Genomic DNA, 18,352 nt, shown 5'->3' on the forward strand with positions numbered 1-18,352 from the left:
AACTCTGCCAGGAATGACCAGAGGTCCATTTGCAAGGGGATCTATGCTCTTGGGAAATCTTCTACCTACTGCAGAGCGGAAGGGGTAGGGGATGGAACGGAACCAGAATTCTACTGGAAGAGTGTTAGGGTACTGCCCAAACAGGAAACTCAGTTGTGTGCATTTGTATTTCTAATTGGATGCAATTCTTTGCCCTGGAAGAGCAGAAACCTTGACTGAGGTATATGATGGTGTCCCTCTGAGGGAGTTAAAAGGGCCAGGTGTCACCAATCTTCTGAGTGGGTCCCCCTCCTTAGCCAATGTGTTTCCTGCCATTAGAAGCCTTTTTGTGAGGGACACCCTAATGACCTCTGCCAATGAGGCCCCCTAGGACAGGGTCACCCCTTCCTCATCTCCAGGGAGAAAATTATATTCTGATCCTGTCCCTTTGGTGGAGCAGAGGATAGAGGTCTTGATCAGGGAGCTAGACATTCCCAGGGACACCGTGGGGATGCCAGGATCCTGGATAGCACAGAGAATCTGGGGACAAGCTGGGAGCAGAGAATGACTTTTGCCCCCGAGGAACTTCACTTCATGCTGGTCTTTTCCTTGAGGCCTGGGACTCTTAGACTTCCTTGGACTTGGGCAAGCTGCCTACCTCTGGGCTGAAAGGCCTGGATTTGTCGGCAGCCTCAGGCACCAGCTCCTCTTGTCCCTCCTCCTACCAAGTTAACCTGCTGGTAGGAAGTTAATGAGTGATGTATTAAGTTCCACAGGTGACATTACTGCTGCTTGCCCCGAGAACTCAAGATAACCGAAGGAGACTTTTGTTTTAGGTCTAACATTTCACAAAGCTCATTTTGCCCAGGAATGTAGATTTTGTGTCTTAGAGCAGAGTTTCTGCTAAGCTTGTCCATGACAGCATCCACGGCTGTGCTGTGGGAGTAAATTCTGCCCCTCTTGGTCGCTTCTCATTGAATCAAGATAAGGCATGTAGAGCTATTGTCAATATTTAATCAGGATACACAGGAATTGGCTCCGTAAAGCAACACTTAGGACCTGTGTTTGCAGACTTTGGCTGGGAGCCAAGGAAAGTATTAGTCCCAGGCCTGAGCTTTAAGGGCACTATTACACAGCTATTTGTCCCCAAGTTGGTCACAGGAATTCAGATGAATTCTGAATTCATCTGTTTAACACCCTCCCAACCCCTAGACCCTTATGTATTTAATAGCAGTGCTGGTATTTTGAATCTGTCCTGGGCTGGGAAGGACAAAGCTGGGAGATCCAGCCCTTACTTTCTATGAAAAGACACCCAGCTTTCCCAGCTGGACCTTCCCAGTCCCCTCTCTTTGCTTCCACTGCTCTGTCTACCTTCTCTGCACAGCTGGTGCTCTGTGGAGTCAACCAAGAGAGGGCTTTACAGGAAAGAGGACATGTGCTCAAGTTCTTGTATTTGCCCCTTTCAACTTCTAAGTGACTCTTTGTAGGGATTTGGTCTCCCTGTGGGTGACATCCTGACTTCAGAGGTAGGGGGATTCTTGGGTGCTGCCATGTTGGACCAATCTGTTTGGATGGTTTATGGATGAGTCCTGTCTTCCTGTTTCAGAAGCCTCCTCTGAACTCAACCTAGCATGCTTCCCATCCATCCAACTTTCTTCTTGGGTATCATCTGCCCTTCCATTTCTTCTCCCGTGGGTTTTGTGTGAGTGTGAGTGTGTGTGTGTGTGTGTGTGTGTGTGTGGTGTGTGTGGTGTGTGGTGTGCACATAAGGAGTGGCTGAGGAGTGGGCTCTCAGTATCCGCCTGATAGAAACTATGGGGTTGTGATGTATTTTCCCATAGCTCACTGCAGAGCTGGGTCCCAAATCAGGAATTAAGGACCAATAAAGTCTGTCAGTAATTATTGGCTTAAGTGCTTTATCCATTACCTTGTTAATTTCTTACTGTATCTTCCAAGGTATTATTATCAACTTCATTTGATTGGTAAGCCTAAACACAGGCACAGAAAGGCTCAGTAACTTATTTAAGGCCACACAGCTATTGAATGGTTGTGCTAGGATGAAAGTCAAGCTCCGAGTTCACGCTGCATCCTTAACCACCACACGCTACCATTTTTCCAATGTAAAGAACTAAAGCAACCATATTTAATATTCACTGTAATCACACAAGTAATACATGAATACATTATTCTTTAAAAAAAAAAGAAAACTACTCAGATAAAGCTAGAATCCCCCTGGGTCAACATTTCCTATCACTTTTCCCCATTCAGTGGAGGAAAATGTTGCTATCACCATGGTTCCTATCGTTTCAGACCTTCTTCTATGTGTTTCCACAAATGTAAGCATGGAAAATGCTGGCACCTCCTTTTGTTCTTTAATTCATAGAATCACACTTGTAAACATGCTTCTGAAACTCTTCACTTCATGGTATGTCTTGACCTTCTTCCCATTTAAGTGTTCATTCTTTTCTCCACTGCCCTGAATTTCATGAGTGTATACTACCGTTTCCTGTTTTTGTTTCTGGTCATCCCCCAATTGGTAAACATTTAAATTATAATCAAATGTCCTTGATGGTTATGCTTCAGTGAGGATCCGTGGATGAATCTCCTTGTATACTTTTGTGAGTATTTTTCTAGGGCAGTGGAAGTGGAATTGCTGTGTGATAGAATATGCAAATTGAAAATTTTAATAGACACTGAAAAATGAGCCTCCAAAGTGGCTGTGCCAATTGATAACTTTTTAAGGATTGTTATCCCATTTTTAGGGGGATGCATCATGATTCCATGATGGATGGCACAAGAGAAGGTGGGTTTACTTCAGGCAGGAGGCCACAAGAGGTAGGAACTGTGGCTCCCCAGCCTTCCAGATGGTAAGGTAACACCTTTCTGAGCCTCAGTGTCCACACTTGCAAATTGGTGACTGTAAATCTCACTACCTTAAATGGCTATCTTGAGGATTAATTGAGATGCTACATAAATAGCTTAATGCATATGGCCAAGCATTTGATAACAGCTATCATCACCTATGTGGGAAAGAAATGAGGACAAGATATCTTTCCTGGAAAATACTTAGGGATAGCAAGGCCATACCTGTACTGATTCCAGGTGCCATTTCCTATAGGAAGGGCTAGACAGAAGGACATTGATGTCCAGCCAATTTCAGAATAGAGATGGAAGCTAGAAGCCAGACCTTGACCTTGACTGTGACCATGATACTGATTTCTCTACAATCCAGCACAGGAAAGATAGAAGATCATACAGTAAGCATTCACTACTTTCCATGAAAAATTCAACTTCACAAGAATTACTCATGCTTTGACTCAGGAATATCCTATTTTTTAACCCTAACTTCTTTGACACTTTGTGTGGCAAATTTGCTGGGTTTCAGGCCATTGGTGTAATGCCTGTAAAGGAGGAATGCCTTCATTTGTGGGTCTTATTTTCTTGCATGACATGTAATCTTTGCTCTGACTTCCACTTGATATGAGAAATCTTGAGAAACTTGTAAACCTTGGTAAGTCTCAGTCCTTTGTAAAAATTGGATGATAATATCTACTGTAAAAAGCTAATATTGGGCTGAGGGCATGACTTAAGTTGTAGAGTACTTGCCTAGCATGTGTAAGGTGCTGGGTTCAATACTCAGTATTGCAAAAACAAAATAAAAACAAAACTAATCAACCAACCAACTAACCAACCAACCAAATCAATCAACCAAACAACCCAAAAAACAACCCCTCCCTTCCAAAAGGTAATGCTTATGGAGCACTTAGAATGTACAGACATTCTAATCATTTCATGTGCATTATTTTGTTATTATCACAATAAGTATATGCTGGTCCCCCGATGCAAATCTGAGTTCAAATCTACTAGAAGCAGCCTGGCTTTGGGCAAGTGATGTAGTGTGTCTGTGGCTCAGGAAATTTGATTGGGAAGACTAATAGACTGATTTACAAGACACTAGAAAGAGCCCAGGGACTGTCGCTGTAGAGGGCCCCTTCCTAACCCTGATGGGAAGCAGGAGATACTGGATGGATCTGTATGTGGGGATGCCCCTCTCTCCCTAATGGGAACCACTTCAATTATGGGACTGAGGTTGACGTGGAAGCCAGGGGGACAAAGGCAGTTGCAGAAAGCTAGATGAATGTATTAATTTTAAGCATCAGGGCTGGCCCAGATCTCCTGAGGAGTGGCTTTCTCTTCAGCCTGGCAGATAAGGCCATTGTTGGCAATTCTTGCTTAAGAGGTAGTGGTGGGGTTCATGCCTCCTAGACCTGCTTCTTAGAAACCTTTATGGTAATTCTGGTCCACCACACTTCACATTTGCATTGATTGCAGGTTAAGACTGAAACCCAGGGCTCGTAAATCCTTATGAGTTTCTGTAAACCACAATCTCCCCTTCTTCAGCTTTCCTGATGCCCAAGTCCCTTGTGGCAAAGGATTGCCCAGGGCCCTTCTTCTACTTTCCAAATCCCACTGAAACCCAGGGCAGAACTTGCCCAGGGTGGGCAGCATGTTAGCTTTTGGCACATTGAGGCTCATCAGATCTGTCTTTCTGACAAGATGTCTGTCAGATGAGAATTTAGAGAATGACGGTGAGAGAACAGGGTACCAAGAGAGGCAAGTTTTAGTGGCAGAGAGCTTTGGAGACTTGTCCTGGTAGGGTAGAGCTAAGGTTGGAGCCAGAGAGAAGAAGAAAAGGAGGAGGAGAGGGTGAGGAAAGGCCTGTGAGGAATGTCTTCATACTTGTGTCTGTGCCTGGCTTGGTGACTCCATTTTCTCCCCCTTTGCTTTGTGCTTTATAGTCCTTTCCATGGTTGAAGTGTCAATCAGTGCTCAGTAACAGCCCAGGAGTTCACTGGGAGGACTACATTCTCCAGCACATCCTAGACCTCTTGTTTACTGAGAGGATGGGACACAGGGAAGCTGGGCAGCAGGAGATGGGTCTGCGTAGGCACAGAGGCTCTTTTTTTCTGTGGGAGCCTGGGGGCCCACGGCCCTTTCCACAGTCATGCCTAGCAGTACTTGACCCATCTTTCCTTTTAAGGGAAAACCACTTCTGTGGGGTCTGTGCTTGTACCCAAGCTCCTTCTCCAATGTCATCATGGACGGCATCCTCACCCAGGATGTGCCCGACAGAGCACAGGTCTGGGTATCCTGGGACCATGGTGAGTAGCTGAGTGACCTAGGCATGTCTCTCTGGCACTGAGCTATAGTTTCCTTACCTGTGAAGTGGAGCAAGAGGCTTGCTGGCTCTGAGTGTGGAAAGGGCTTCTTGGCTCACAATGCATGAGGGGAAGAAAGTTAAGCAGCTGTGGCAGAGGATTGGTACTTCCTGGGTGAAATGTGGAAATATGTTCTTCATGGAAAACCGAGGCCCTCACAAGTCTTTGTACAAGCTGGTAAGTCTGAAGAGCTCATGGAGGAAGAAGAATTTCTAGATTCTAGGTCTTTTTTTATTTCCAGGAGCTCTGTTTCCAGTTGGTTCCCACAGTATCCAACTGTCCTGGTTAGCCTTGGGCTAAGGACATTCCTGGGATGTGGGGCTTTGTGTTACAGCAAGGACAGTCTTGAGCAAAGCAGGGCTTATCCTAATAATAACCTAATATTTTCTCAAACTCTCTGCCCTGTGGCTAAGGGGAAGTCCCCCTATTCCTTGATCATGGGTTGAGTCAAAACCCAAGAGAGTCCTAACCCACTAAAGTCCAGCACTGGGCCAGGGCGTCATGTTATCTTCATCATGGCTTGGTATCATTCTTTCATCTGTACCTCTGCAGTTCCCTCTCCTCAGCCTTTGGAGGGTCAGACAGTCTTGGGTTTCAACTGTGGGTGGGTGGTTTGACCAACTGTTCTCATCTGTACAATAGATGGCACACATTGCCCTCTTATCGGGGCCATACAGTGTGCAGGAATTTTATAGATCTTAATTCACTATCTTTCACAGCACCCCAGGAGGTAGGTTTTGTTATTATTTGTGTTTATCAGTTTTACAGAGAAAGAAAACTTACTGGAGGTGAGAAAGAGAGAAGAGAGAGGAGAGAGAAGGAGGGTAGAGGAGGGAGAGGTGAGAGAGACAGGAGAGGGGAGGGAGGGAGAGGAAGGAAGGGAGAGGGAGAAAGATTGGGGCAAGTCCAATCTGCAAGGCTTGAGACCATACTGATGAATATGGAAATGAAGGTGCAGAGAGGTGAAGTCACACTTTTAGGAACCCACAATAGTAAGATGATGAACCAAATTTGAACCCAGGCAGTCTGTGCTTCAGAGCCTATGCCTGTATCTACTCTACAAATAGCCTTTGTGAAATGGAGCTATTACCAAAACTGTGACCAGGTTGAATTCTCCGGAAGGATAAAGAGAGATGTGCACAGTGACTAGCAAACAGTAGATGCTCAATATTTGTTCATTCATTCCCTTCTTCCTGCTCTGTGTAGTTATTAAAACTGAGGCAAGTGGCCTGAGTTCTGATTACTACTATTATAGACTCAGATTCCTTAGCACCAAAGAGGAAAGGATTTTTCACAAAGGGAGCATGTTTGCATGTACATTTGAGCTCGGGAATGTCTGGTGGGGTGAGAGAGCCAGGCTGGCCACCCACATTGCTCTGTGATGCCTCCAGACCATACTGGTGAAGCTCTATCAGATATAGGAGCCTGGAGAAAGATAACAGGCCTGATAGCTGGCCTGTAACCCCAAATTCCTGTAGCCTGCAGGGAACAACGAGGAAGGTAGAAGTCAGAGACTTTTATGAGTGTGCACTTTGCCCTGGTCATAGCCTTGGCATGCACCCAGCCCCGTCTCACTGCCATATACTAAGTGCCAACACCTAGAGCCAGTCAGACGGTGATCCCTGAGGCCACCTCGCCTGCCCCAGTTATCCTTCCATCTGACCTCAGACCGAGGATGATGTGATTGAGGCACCAGGCAATGGTACCTGCTCATGCAACGCGTGGCTTGCACAGACCTTTGATGGCTTCGTGGGGAGGGGAAGCAGCCAAGTGTAATGAAGTGAAATGTGGGGCTAGCAGGCCTGGGCTCTAATCCTGGCTGCATTTACTAACTTTATGATTCCAATCAAATCAGGTTACCTAGCCAGGCCTCAGTTTCTTCATCTATAAAATGGAGATCATAATTCTGATCTCTGAGCTCCTGGCTTGTTCAGTTAGATGTGGATCAGGAGCTTTTTATTTCTTTCTTCTCCTTGGAATTTCTCCTTGTCTGATTAAGACACTTGTCCTGAGGCTACCTTCTCTGACCATTTGCTTGTCTTTCTTGAGTTTGGAAGCACCAAGAAGGACCCAAAGCACCTTGGGGCCAGCTTTGGTGCCAGGGCTTAGAGGATGGACAAAGCCAGGCCAGGCTTCCTTCAAGCAGCCTGGTGACAAGCTGAGCTGAGACGCAGACCACAGCAACAGTTTCTTCAGGGAAAGTGCCCAGAACCATGTGGTAGATCCTTGTGCTTTTCAGTTATAGCTCCCAGGAACGAGTCCTGGCTTGCTTTAATTGATTTTTTTTTCCCTTCTGGCTTTTAAGTTATAGTACACGGATTTCTGAATTTCAAAGCCCTCTAGCAAATATGCAAATGGTTTTAATTTGAGGTATAACAGACAGGTGGAATTAACACTCTGAAGCCAGCCCTTCCTTGGTAGTTCCTGCCATACAGCTGGTAAATCAAAAACAAGATTTTTTTCCCTATAGAAATTCCTTGGCTCTTTCCCATCAGGTCATCCTTTTAGGCTGTTGAATATGGAAACATTTAAGAAGAAAATTCTGAGAAGAAATGTTATTTTTCTGCTTTTGAATTTTTTTTGGGCAGTACTGGAGTTTGAACTCAGGGCTTCTCACTTGCTATGCAGGTGCTCTTACCACTTGAGCCAGTCCCTGTTTTTCTGGTTTTGAATCTGACATTCTGTTACTTATGTATGTTTAGTAGAAATGAGTTGGAGTCCAGTACTGGGATGAGTGTTGAGTCAGTCCTAGACCAGTGGAGATTGGCAACCAATCCTGGCCTCCACCAGGACTTGTTTTTGTGCATCCTTGTCTATTTCTCCTTTCTTCTTTAACTCTTCATGGATTTTTTTTGTGGGACACTGTTCCATCAGGGGAATGGACCCTGACTATGTAACTAGGGTGAAGATGGTGGTTAAAAGCATGAGCTTCAGAGTTGGACAGATTTAAATTCAAATCCTGATTTCTACTTCCTATTCTTACGACTACAAGCACTTCATATACTACCAAAGACTAAGTTACCTGCAGAGTGAGTATAAACAGTACCTGCTTCATTTTGCAGGATGAAAAGCATCATGATGTATATCACACAGTACAGCACATCACACTTAAAGACTCTTAGAGTGTCTGTAGTATTGTCAATGCACTTAGCAGCTCCAACCCCCTCAGCAACTAACAGGCCATGTTATGGTCCCACATTGTGCTAGAGAAGTGAGGTGGCACCTAGCATTTGCTGAATATTTGCTTTGTGCCTGGCTTCGCAGGATTTACCATGGATATATTTTTTTTTAACCTAGTTTATTCACAGAAGGGCAGGAAGGCTCAGAGAAATGAAGCAAGTCATCCGAGGTCACACAGCTAGACTTGGTTAGAGTTTGCATTTGAACTGTACCATGGAAGGCAGCCCTGAGCTGACCTTGAAAAAAAGGTAGAGCTGGGGAACTGTGCCACCCCGAAAAGACATCAAGAGTGAGGGAAGGACCTCCTGGGGCAGACTGCTAGGCTTGTCATGACTGGTAGACTGTGGACATCCATGCCAGCCAGTCCTGGCAGGTGAAGACCACATTGGGCTCTGCCTTTGCCACAGCCCAGCAATGAAACCTGATATGTGTCCTGGCTCCACAAGGTGCCAGGCATTTGCCTTCTTATCGGGCTGGGCACATTCCGTGGCCAAGTGGCCACCTGGGTTACCTCTTTCAGGTAGAGCTGCATCAGGCTGTGTGTGCATTTGCATTGCTACCTATCCGGAGAGTTTTGCATTTTTGAGAGTCTGGCCTGGCTAACAAGGGGGCTAGCATGATCGTGTGCTACGTAGGACTGAAGAATCTTGGAATAAGCACTGGTTCTACTGGAAGAGGATCTGGATTTGAATCCTGCCTCACCTTTCTTAAGTGTGTGGCATTGGATAGGTCAACTCACCTCTCTAGGCCTCTACTTTCCTTTACTATCAAATGGGTACGGTGAAAAATACCTATCCTTAATTTTATTTTGAATGCTGAATATTATAAAAAAATCTAAGGCTACCTTGGTAGGCACTCCATTTAAAAATTACTAATTTTTAAATTACTCCATTTAAATTACTAATTTTTAAATATCATTTATTTATTTATTTATTTTTGTTGTACTGGGGTTTGAACTCAGGGCTTACACTTTGAGCCACTCTGCCATCCCTTTTTTGGGTTGCCTTTTTTCAAGATAGGGTCTCAAGAACTATTTGCTCAGGCTGGCTTCAAATTGTGATCCTTCTGATTTCTGCCTTCTGAGTAGCTAGGATTACAGGAATAAGCTTAGAACTACTATTTTTAATGGTATTAGCTGTTTTGGGAAGGTTGAGAGTGCTGACCTTTTATTTTTTGTGGTGCTGGGGCTGGAATCCAATGCCTCATGCATACCACTGAACTACTCAAATGTTAGAAGTTCTGAGCTTTATGGTATGAGTGGGCAGGGATGAGGTAAGAGTTTGGTGAAGATGCCATGATGGCTTGCTTGCTTACACTGGAGGAGCCCCACTTCCCATCCTGAAATTTGAAGCTGTATACATCCCGGGCTTCAGGTTGGAAAGGCTTGTATGGTTATGATAAAATTTTGTCCCTAAAATCTCTCTGCTGGGCTAACATTGGACTTGAACCCAGTTGGGAAATGTGTCCTGGGGGTGAGACTACGGCAGTTGTAGGCATGATTGTCACCTATTAGATTCAGAGCCTTATGGAAGAATATAGGTCCTGTCAGATGGGTTTACACGCCAGCCTGCCACCTTTGTGAACTCTGGCAGGCTCCTTATCTCCTTTCCACTCCTTTTCTTATGTCAGGAGTGCTGCAGTTCTTTATCTTTTTCTCTCTTGGCATTTAAACAAGAGGTTGGCTCTTCATTATTATGTTTTTTTTTTATATAATGAGCAAATAAATTCAGGTCACTTAAGTGACTTGCCCAAGACTACTCTTTTAAGAGTTCCAGAACAAGGTGTCACACCAGTATCAAGTGAGCCTGCTAAAGACCTCAGCTAGGAACTCAGGGACCCTCTAGAAGAAGTTCTGCAGCTGTTCGCTTTGAGACCCTGAGCCCGTCCTCTGACTCCACAGTCACTGTGCTTTTTCCAACTAAATTCCTGTGCTCTGTTGATACCAACTGGATATTTGCATAGTGTATCTCTGAGAACAATCTCAGGCCCAAACCCTCCATTTTATGAGAAGTTGGCTAATTGCAAGAGGCACCATTGGTCTGCTGCCATGGAGTAGATGGGGCTGATGATTATTTTAGGGGGCTGTAAAAATTCTCTGGACAGCTCTTGCCAAAAAAGCTCTAAAATGTACTGTTAGGTGTTTCTACAGAGAATTTTTTTCAGAAGGGTGGGTCTGGATTTTTGGAAAGTGACTAGAACAGAATCTAGATGGGTCTGAGGTTTTGATTTTAATTAATTTTTGCCTGAAATCCACTTGATTCTCAAAAACCTGGCTGACCCATCAACAGTCAGAAACTCCAATCAGGTGAATATAACTCAGAGTTGAGTGAGGGTAAAAGATAGTTCTGGTTAATTCAGGGCTCTTCTTTGAGTTTCAAGAAGCAGAATGATCCCTGGTTGGTGAGAGACCTGGGGCTCAAACAGGAGTTTTATTTTCCTCAGCAAATGTGGGGGAAATTCACAGGGACTGAGGGTGGATGCTTAGAACTCTTCCTTCACTTGTGAAGTGGTAAAGCACCTGCCTAAGCAAGCACAAGGCCCTGGGTTCAATCCCCAGCTCCCTCTTGTTATGGGAGCTGATGGGTGCTGACTGCTATGAGGGTGAGGAGGAAAGGAAGAGAAGATTGCTGCTAGTCAGAATGCATATCATCTGAGACTTCAGTTTAATCTTAGCTCACCCAGATCCCAAACTGGACAGTCAGGTACAACCCCCACTCTGCTTGGGGAAAGGGCATTGAAGACAGAGAGGCAGGTAATAGTTGCATGGTTCAGGTCCAGAACTGGTTTGATTGGCAGTTTTGGAGGCCTCTGACTCAGGCTTAGTTGCTGGTTGACTTTTTAGTTTCAGCCCCCCTTCACGAGGTTTCTGCCATGTCTCTAGTTTCATAGGTTATGGGTAAAAGAAACAGATACAGAGCCCTACCTTTATTCCCTTTGTGCTGCTCTGACAGGATGCATGAAACTGGACAATCTGTAATTTATTTCTCACAGTTCAGGAGGGTGGGAAGAGCAAGATCAAAGTATTGGCAGATCCAGTGTTTGGGAAGGGATCTTCTGCTTCCAAGGTGGCCCCTTGATGCTGTGTCCTTCCGAGGGGAGGATCATTGTGTCCTAAAATGGCAGAAAGACAAATGAGTGAACTTCTAGCAAGGCCCTTCCTTCCTTCTTTCCTCCCTCCCTCCCTCCCTTCCTCCCTCCTTTCCTTCTTTCCTTCCTTCCATACTGGGGATTGAACTCAGGGCCTTGTGCTTGCTTAGGCAGGTGCTTTACCACTTAAGCCACACCCCCCAGCCCCCCCCCCTTTTTAATTTTGTTTGCTTCAGTTAATGTCCAGATAGGGTCTTGCACTTTTTGCCTGGGACTGGCCTCTTCCTATCTACTCTTTCCATAGGCCTGGGGTTATAGGCATGTCCCTCATCCCAACCCCTAGCAAAACCCTTTGTAAGGGCACCTAATCCCATTCACCTCGTGGCCTAATCACCTCTTAAAGGCTTTGCCTCCTGATATAATCACATTGACAACACCTGACTTTTGGAGGGGACACATCCAAACAATAGCATACCTGATTCTGACCTTTCCAGAGACAAGGTGACAAAGCCTGTCAGATTTCTTCTTGGTTCATGAAGTGAGTTATTTTCTTTCCCTCAGATGTTGGGATACATACGTCTTCATGGATTTTTCCCTTATAATAATCATTTGTGATATATTAATGGTCCTTACACTGTGCTTACTTGATTTTCTTCTTCCTCCCAACATCTCCTGTTCCTTTTTATATATTTGGTATTGGTCTATACCCCTGACTGTCTTGCCTCCTTAACATCATTGTGGACTCCCTGAGAGCATGGACCATGTACTGAACTCATATCTCCCTGGCACCAGCAGTGATTTTCTAGAAACAGTTGTTGGGCTGGATCTTGGTGAGGTTTGACCTTCTGGCCTGTGTCTTGCTGTAGACTGAGGCAAGAGCACCACCTTTGCTCACAAGCACCTTCTGCAATGCAGCTTTGGTTCTTTGAGGTGCTACCTGAGCAGCTATGGAAGCTGATAGCTGCTCCGCTGTCCCTCTCCTGGATGGCTGGAACCTGTCCTCAGTCCAGTGTTATTAATCACAGCTGAATGTTTTGGCTGCACAGACCCTTCTCAGAGGGAAGAAGTGGTTTTTGGTAGCAACTGGGCAAGTTTTGGGCTTCCCCTTCTCTGTATTTCTTTATTTCCTTGTTGGCAACAATTATTAGTAGCTGGAAAAACTAGACATATCTCTGATCCTTAAGTTTCTTGCTCAGTCTATCTCAAAGAAGAACACAAATGAAACAAAAAAAATGAGTTCTCTAACTCTACTCATAGGATATCACTGCAGCAAACATAGACCAATATTCAGAATTGAAGTGGAACATCTTGAGTTTTTGTTACCACAGGCTGTGACCATGGTGCAGAGATGGAGGATATAGGGGACAGGAAGTCCCCATGGAAGGGCTGAATTAAAATCTTAAGGTTAAAGACCAGTGCCTGCAGTGCCTTTACTGCAGTGCCTTTACGCTCATCAGATCCTCAACCATAGGAGGAAAGGAAACACCACCCTGATGCTCACTTTTATATCCAAGCAAACCAAGGTCTAGGAAAGGATATGTAGCTTATCCAAACTTACACACCTCCATATTCAAACCTGGGGTGACTCCACCTCTTTGTTCTTCTTAGCCCCTACATTTATTCTACCTCCAAAAGAAAACCATGGTTTCAACATTTTGATAGTGAAGCAATCCACCTAAAATGAGTGTTCAGACTAAGAAAGCATTATAAGAAGGTTATAATGTTTGCCTTCACTTTATATGCTTGGGTCCATGAGATTTGTTGTACAGAAGCATCTCATTTCCTTCTGGACATCATTACTATAATTTGCATTGCCATTACCAGATGGACAAGCTTCTTGGAGCTTGTTAGAAATATGGGACCTCATGCTCCAGCCCAGACCTACTCAATCAGGATCTTCACTGGGATGAGATCCCTAGGTGATTCCGGTGCATGTGGACATGTGAGACCTGCTCAGTCTGGAGACGTGGGTGTGTGCCTAAGCACAGAAAATTTATTCACAATTAAGCCCCTCCTTCTTTTGCTAGGAACATAACTTTCTATTATTTCAAAAATATTAGCAGGGCACTGGTGGCTCACATCTGTACTCCTAGCTACTTGGGAGACTGAGATAGGGAAGATCACCATTTAAGGCCGGGCAAATAGTTCATGAGATCCCATCTCAACCGATAGCTGGGTGTAGTGATCCCACAATAGTGGGAAGCATAAAATAGAAGGACTGTGGTCCAGGGCAGCCAGGGCAAAAAACCAAGACTTTAGCTCAAAAATAATGAGAGGATAAAGGGATGGAAGCAAAGTTCAAGTGGTAGAGCACAGCCCTGAGTTCAAACCCCAGTAGCCACCATGATGCAATGGATAACAATGATCTGTTCATGAGAACCTTTCATTTAACATATTTCTTTTTCATGTATGGTCTCATTTAAAGTTCACAATAAGCAAATGAAGTAAGCACTTTTCTTACCCTCATTTTACAGAAAAGGAAGTAGGGCATAGTAACATTGAGTAAGTTGTCCAAGGTCAACGTAATTAGCAACTAAAAACCTTTTTTCATACAGTAAAGTGTATCTGCAACCAAACACCTGGGCACTTCAAAGATTGCAATCACTGAAAATTCCCTTTTCAGTCTAACCTTAGTCACTTTCCAGTCACTCTACAGGCTGAGGCCCTTAACACAGTGCAAGAAAGGCATTTAGCCACCTGTGTGCACTTACCAGCAAGAAGATCAAAAATAGCAACCATTTAGTAAGTACTTCTACTTAGAATTAATAGCACTTTAGTTGTATTTTTATTTTTTCCATGCTTCAATTTTTGCATCTTTTTTGGCTTTACTTTATAGGAGTGGGCACTGTTGTCAACAGGAACAAACAAGCTGATCACCTGTCCACCTGCATGTGCTTGACAGAGGGCTTTGTGTTTAGATGCAGCACAATCAATGTCTCCTGAATGTGGACTAGCCTGGAACTTCAAGCTCTTTCCAAAAATGCTCCTTACAGTGGCCTTTTCATTTCCTCAGGACACTTAAAATAAGAATTCAAAGGCATTCTCTGATACCGGGCTATGCTAGAGCAGTGTGCTCATAGAGACCATGGTCATAGCAGACCCTTTCTGTTCTGCACCACAGTTTCCTATTGAACTTTCCAAGTTAGCATTCTGTTGTCATTTTGTTGAAGAACAGCCTAAGCAGGGATGAAGAGTGGGTCAGTTTTATGAACTCCTTCCATAAAATGATTGTGTCCCCAAAGCACCCGGGAGCACTGGTAGGTGAAGAAGGGCATAGGCTATGGAATTACACAGCTTGAGGTTGGCATTAAGGACAGGTAATTTGTTGGCTTGGGCATTTGACTCAACCTTTCTGAATCTGTTTCCTTATCCAGAAATCAGAAAACAATACCTACCTCATTGGCTGGTTATGGAGACCAAATGAATCTGTGTGTGTTTGTGGTCTAACAGGGGATCTCTACACAGCAGACATGATACAACTGGGGGAGGGCCTATGCAGAGGTGACCAGCTGAAGTCAACAAAAGCAAGATCTTTTCCCAGAGTGTGAGGAGAGCACAAAAACCAGTTAGGCAGGGAAGTCTTCCAAAAGTGAACAGAAATCTTCAGACTTCTGTGCCATCGATGGTGCTTTCCTCTCTCCAAAAAGGATGGCCTCTTGTCTCAGCATCCTGGAGAATTTGGAAAAGTCTTGGCTGCTGTGGGCTGTGGGCTGTGACCTCACTGGGAAGATACCTTATGTGACTTCCTTGTGATCAGTGCAAGGAAAATAGGATTCTGTAAGTTGTTCCCAGGATGAGACCAGTTTTCTGAATGACTAGGTTTGACTGTATTGGTTTGTGAGCTTTGGTCACTAAATAGCATCCCAGAGAGATTAAGGGACTTGTCCAGTGTCACAGGCTCAAACTCAGGCCTGTGTAGCTCTAAAGCTCCAGATCTGGGCTGTACTCCTTGGTGTGTCCCCAGTGTCTGGGAAGATGGGGTGTGCTCTGTCTTCCCGATGCAGGAAGAGCTGCACAAATGAACCCCTTCTGTAGTGGGAGCAGAAGGGAACACCCTGACTCAGGTGTGCATGGCTAACCACATCACGAGGCTCCCCTAGTCCTCCACAGATGGCCTCCTTAGGTTAATCATTGATCTACCTACACCCCCGCCAAGGAGAAGTGATGTGCCTGGTCCAGGGGTGGCCTAAGAGATTGCTCACCGAGTAGGGGGGTCTTCCTCCAGCCATTCTGGCAGTAGGAGAGATGAAGGCTTGGAGAAGAGCAGCCAGGCCCATAGGAGGTTTGACTCTGCTTGAGCCTCCTTGTGAAACATAGGGGACAGAGAGAAAACCTGAGCCTTTTCAGCTTAGCGCTAGTGAATGCTTAAAAAGGGAAATTTCAAGGATCCACCTGGAGATTCACCACCTATCCTTGTCTAGTTCTGCTTAATAAGCCAGTGGGACAGGGGACAAACTGCTCACGAATAGTCTGACTCTTCAAACTGAGAGTGAAAGCTGGCTTGTGAGCAGAGAGCAGGTACCAGGAGTGAAAGGGGAGGAGAGCCATGTGGGGTTAGGAGTTTTAGAGTTCCAAACTCCACACCTATTTCCAGAAACCCTCCTCACTTTACTGCAGCTCCCCTGTCCTAGACATCAGTGCAGGTTTAGATGTACATCCTGGCTACATTTTTCTGTTTCAAGCCAAGTGTGCTAGGCAAAAGGATTTGCTAAGATAAGTAAGGTGCTCAATCACAAGGGCTTAGGCTGGGACCCTCCCGCTTATGCAGGGGCAATAGTCCATGCACTTTCCTGGATGTGTGGGTTTGGACAGAGGAGCCCTTCCAGTCTCACAGTGTGAACAGGCTCTTATAAAAGGAAGAAATGTGTGGATGGCTTACTCAGAGTAGGAAAGCACAGAAAATGAAGACACTGAGCCCTGCTGAGAGCAGGGGAGCTCTCCTACCTGTCTGGTGGAAGGCCACAATTGGCTCTTTCAGTAGCCTGTAACCCACAAAGTAGCAGAGGTAAGTCTATGTTCAGCACACTGGACTAGAAAGGGCAGCTGCCTTCCCTGACAAAAGGTGGCTCCATCCCTGGACAGGTCACTTTGACACACTACTCAATTTCCTTGCTCGTGAATTGAGAGTTGGCTTGATTGGTTGGCTAGCTCTCAACCCTATGAAGTAGGATCTTCAGAAACTTTTTTTTTAAAATAGAAATCCTTATTGTATAGAAACACACACACAGCAAATAAAGGCATGCATGTAAAAACGATGGAAATGAATTAAGATCTGCAGTGTAGTTAACAGTGTTGTAACAATGTCAACTTCCTGGTTTTCATATTGTTTTATAGTTATTTAAGATGACAGCACTGGGGAAAGTTGGAAACAGGGTGCGTAAGATTCTCTGTATTGTTTTTACAATTTCCTATACTTTCAAAATTAAGAGTCGAAAAAATTTCCTATTGCCCAAATCCTACCACAGGGATTGTAATCCATTGGTTTGGTTTGCAATTGGTCTGGCTTAGTCATCAATGTTTCTAAAACCTCCTGAGGTTGTTGCTGTGTGCAGCTATGGTGGAGGATCACTGAAGTAGATAACCGCTAGGTCCCTTTCTAGACATAAATATTATCACAGCAATTTATCTAAGCCCTTCTTGAAACTACTTACATGTTCAACATGTAGCGGTTAAACACTTTTAAAGTGTCTTACTCTCTGTGTAAGAACTTTCTTGTATTTGTCCTAAAGTTACCTCTTCTTTGAGTGATCTGGACTCCAGCCTCTTTCACTTTCAACTGTTTTCCTCCTCTAGCTGTATCCTGGAGTTGCTGCTTCTCTACTCATGACTTTGACTTTTGCCAGGGACTAACACTCACTGGCTATAGGTCACCACAAGCCCCTGCAGTCAGATGCCACCAGCTTCATGTGGGTCTGAACAGAAAGGATGAACTGGAGAGACCAGTCTGGACTTTAGTCTCCACTTTATTGTCTATACTTCCATCCAAAGCTCTGTAGTATGCCAGACTTTACTGAAAGTTGGAGATAACCAATCAGAAATAAAATGTCTGATTTTGTTTGATTCAAAAGTAATGCCAAATAGGACTGGTTTCACAAAATAAAAGCATCCCCGAATGTTGCCTCTTACAGGGCACCCACCTGACGATGTACCTCAATTCCTCATGGAGCTTCCTGCTCTCTCATGAGTTCTCCTCACACAGAACTGTCCCTTTGTACAACCACAGTGAAATTCTTTACCCTGTCCTTACAGGGAAAGTGATGCTCATTCTCCAATTGATCCATCCCTAGGATTCACACTTTCCTTTCATCAGGGCAATTCTAGGACTTCAGTAACCCAAGTGAAGCTCTTCCCCAAATCTGACTTAATTAACTAAGGTTTATACAATGAGGGAGAGAGGTGGTGGTTTTATTAGGTTTCAGGTGAGCTGTGGTACTCCAGATCCAATTTTGGCAGGTTAAGGGTCAGATAGATGTCTCTTCTTTCCTCCTGCTTATGCAAGTGACAACTAAGGGAACACACATACACACACTTACACATTTCCCAAAGACTAGCATGTAATATAAGATGCTTTTCATCCATATTAAGCAAGAACAGCTGGTGTGAACAGCAAGCACCTGCTAAGGTATGACCTAATGGACACAGATTCCTGTCCTCAATGAATCTGGTGTCTTATTGTCTGGCAAAGCTACATCTCAGATTTGTTCATCTTCTAGTCCCTACATCTTCCCAGTGGCCTACAGGTGCATAAGGAATGAAGCCAATTACTCTGTTTCAAGCACAGAGCCAGCAGACCCTACATGGCCACCCTGTGACAACTCAAAAATCCAGCCCTAAAGCTTTGAGATATCCTACTGACCAGACCCAGTTCTTTAGAAGGGTATCTCTAT

This window comes from Castor canadensis, chromosome 2, assembly GCF_047511655.1.
Source record: "Castor canadensis chromosome 2, mCasCan1.hap1v2, whole genome shotgun sequence".
Taxonomy (NCBI): Eukaryota; Metazoa; Chordata; class Mammalia; order Rodentia; family Castoridae; genus Castor; species Castor canadensis.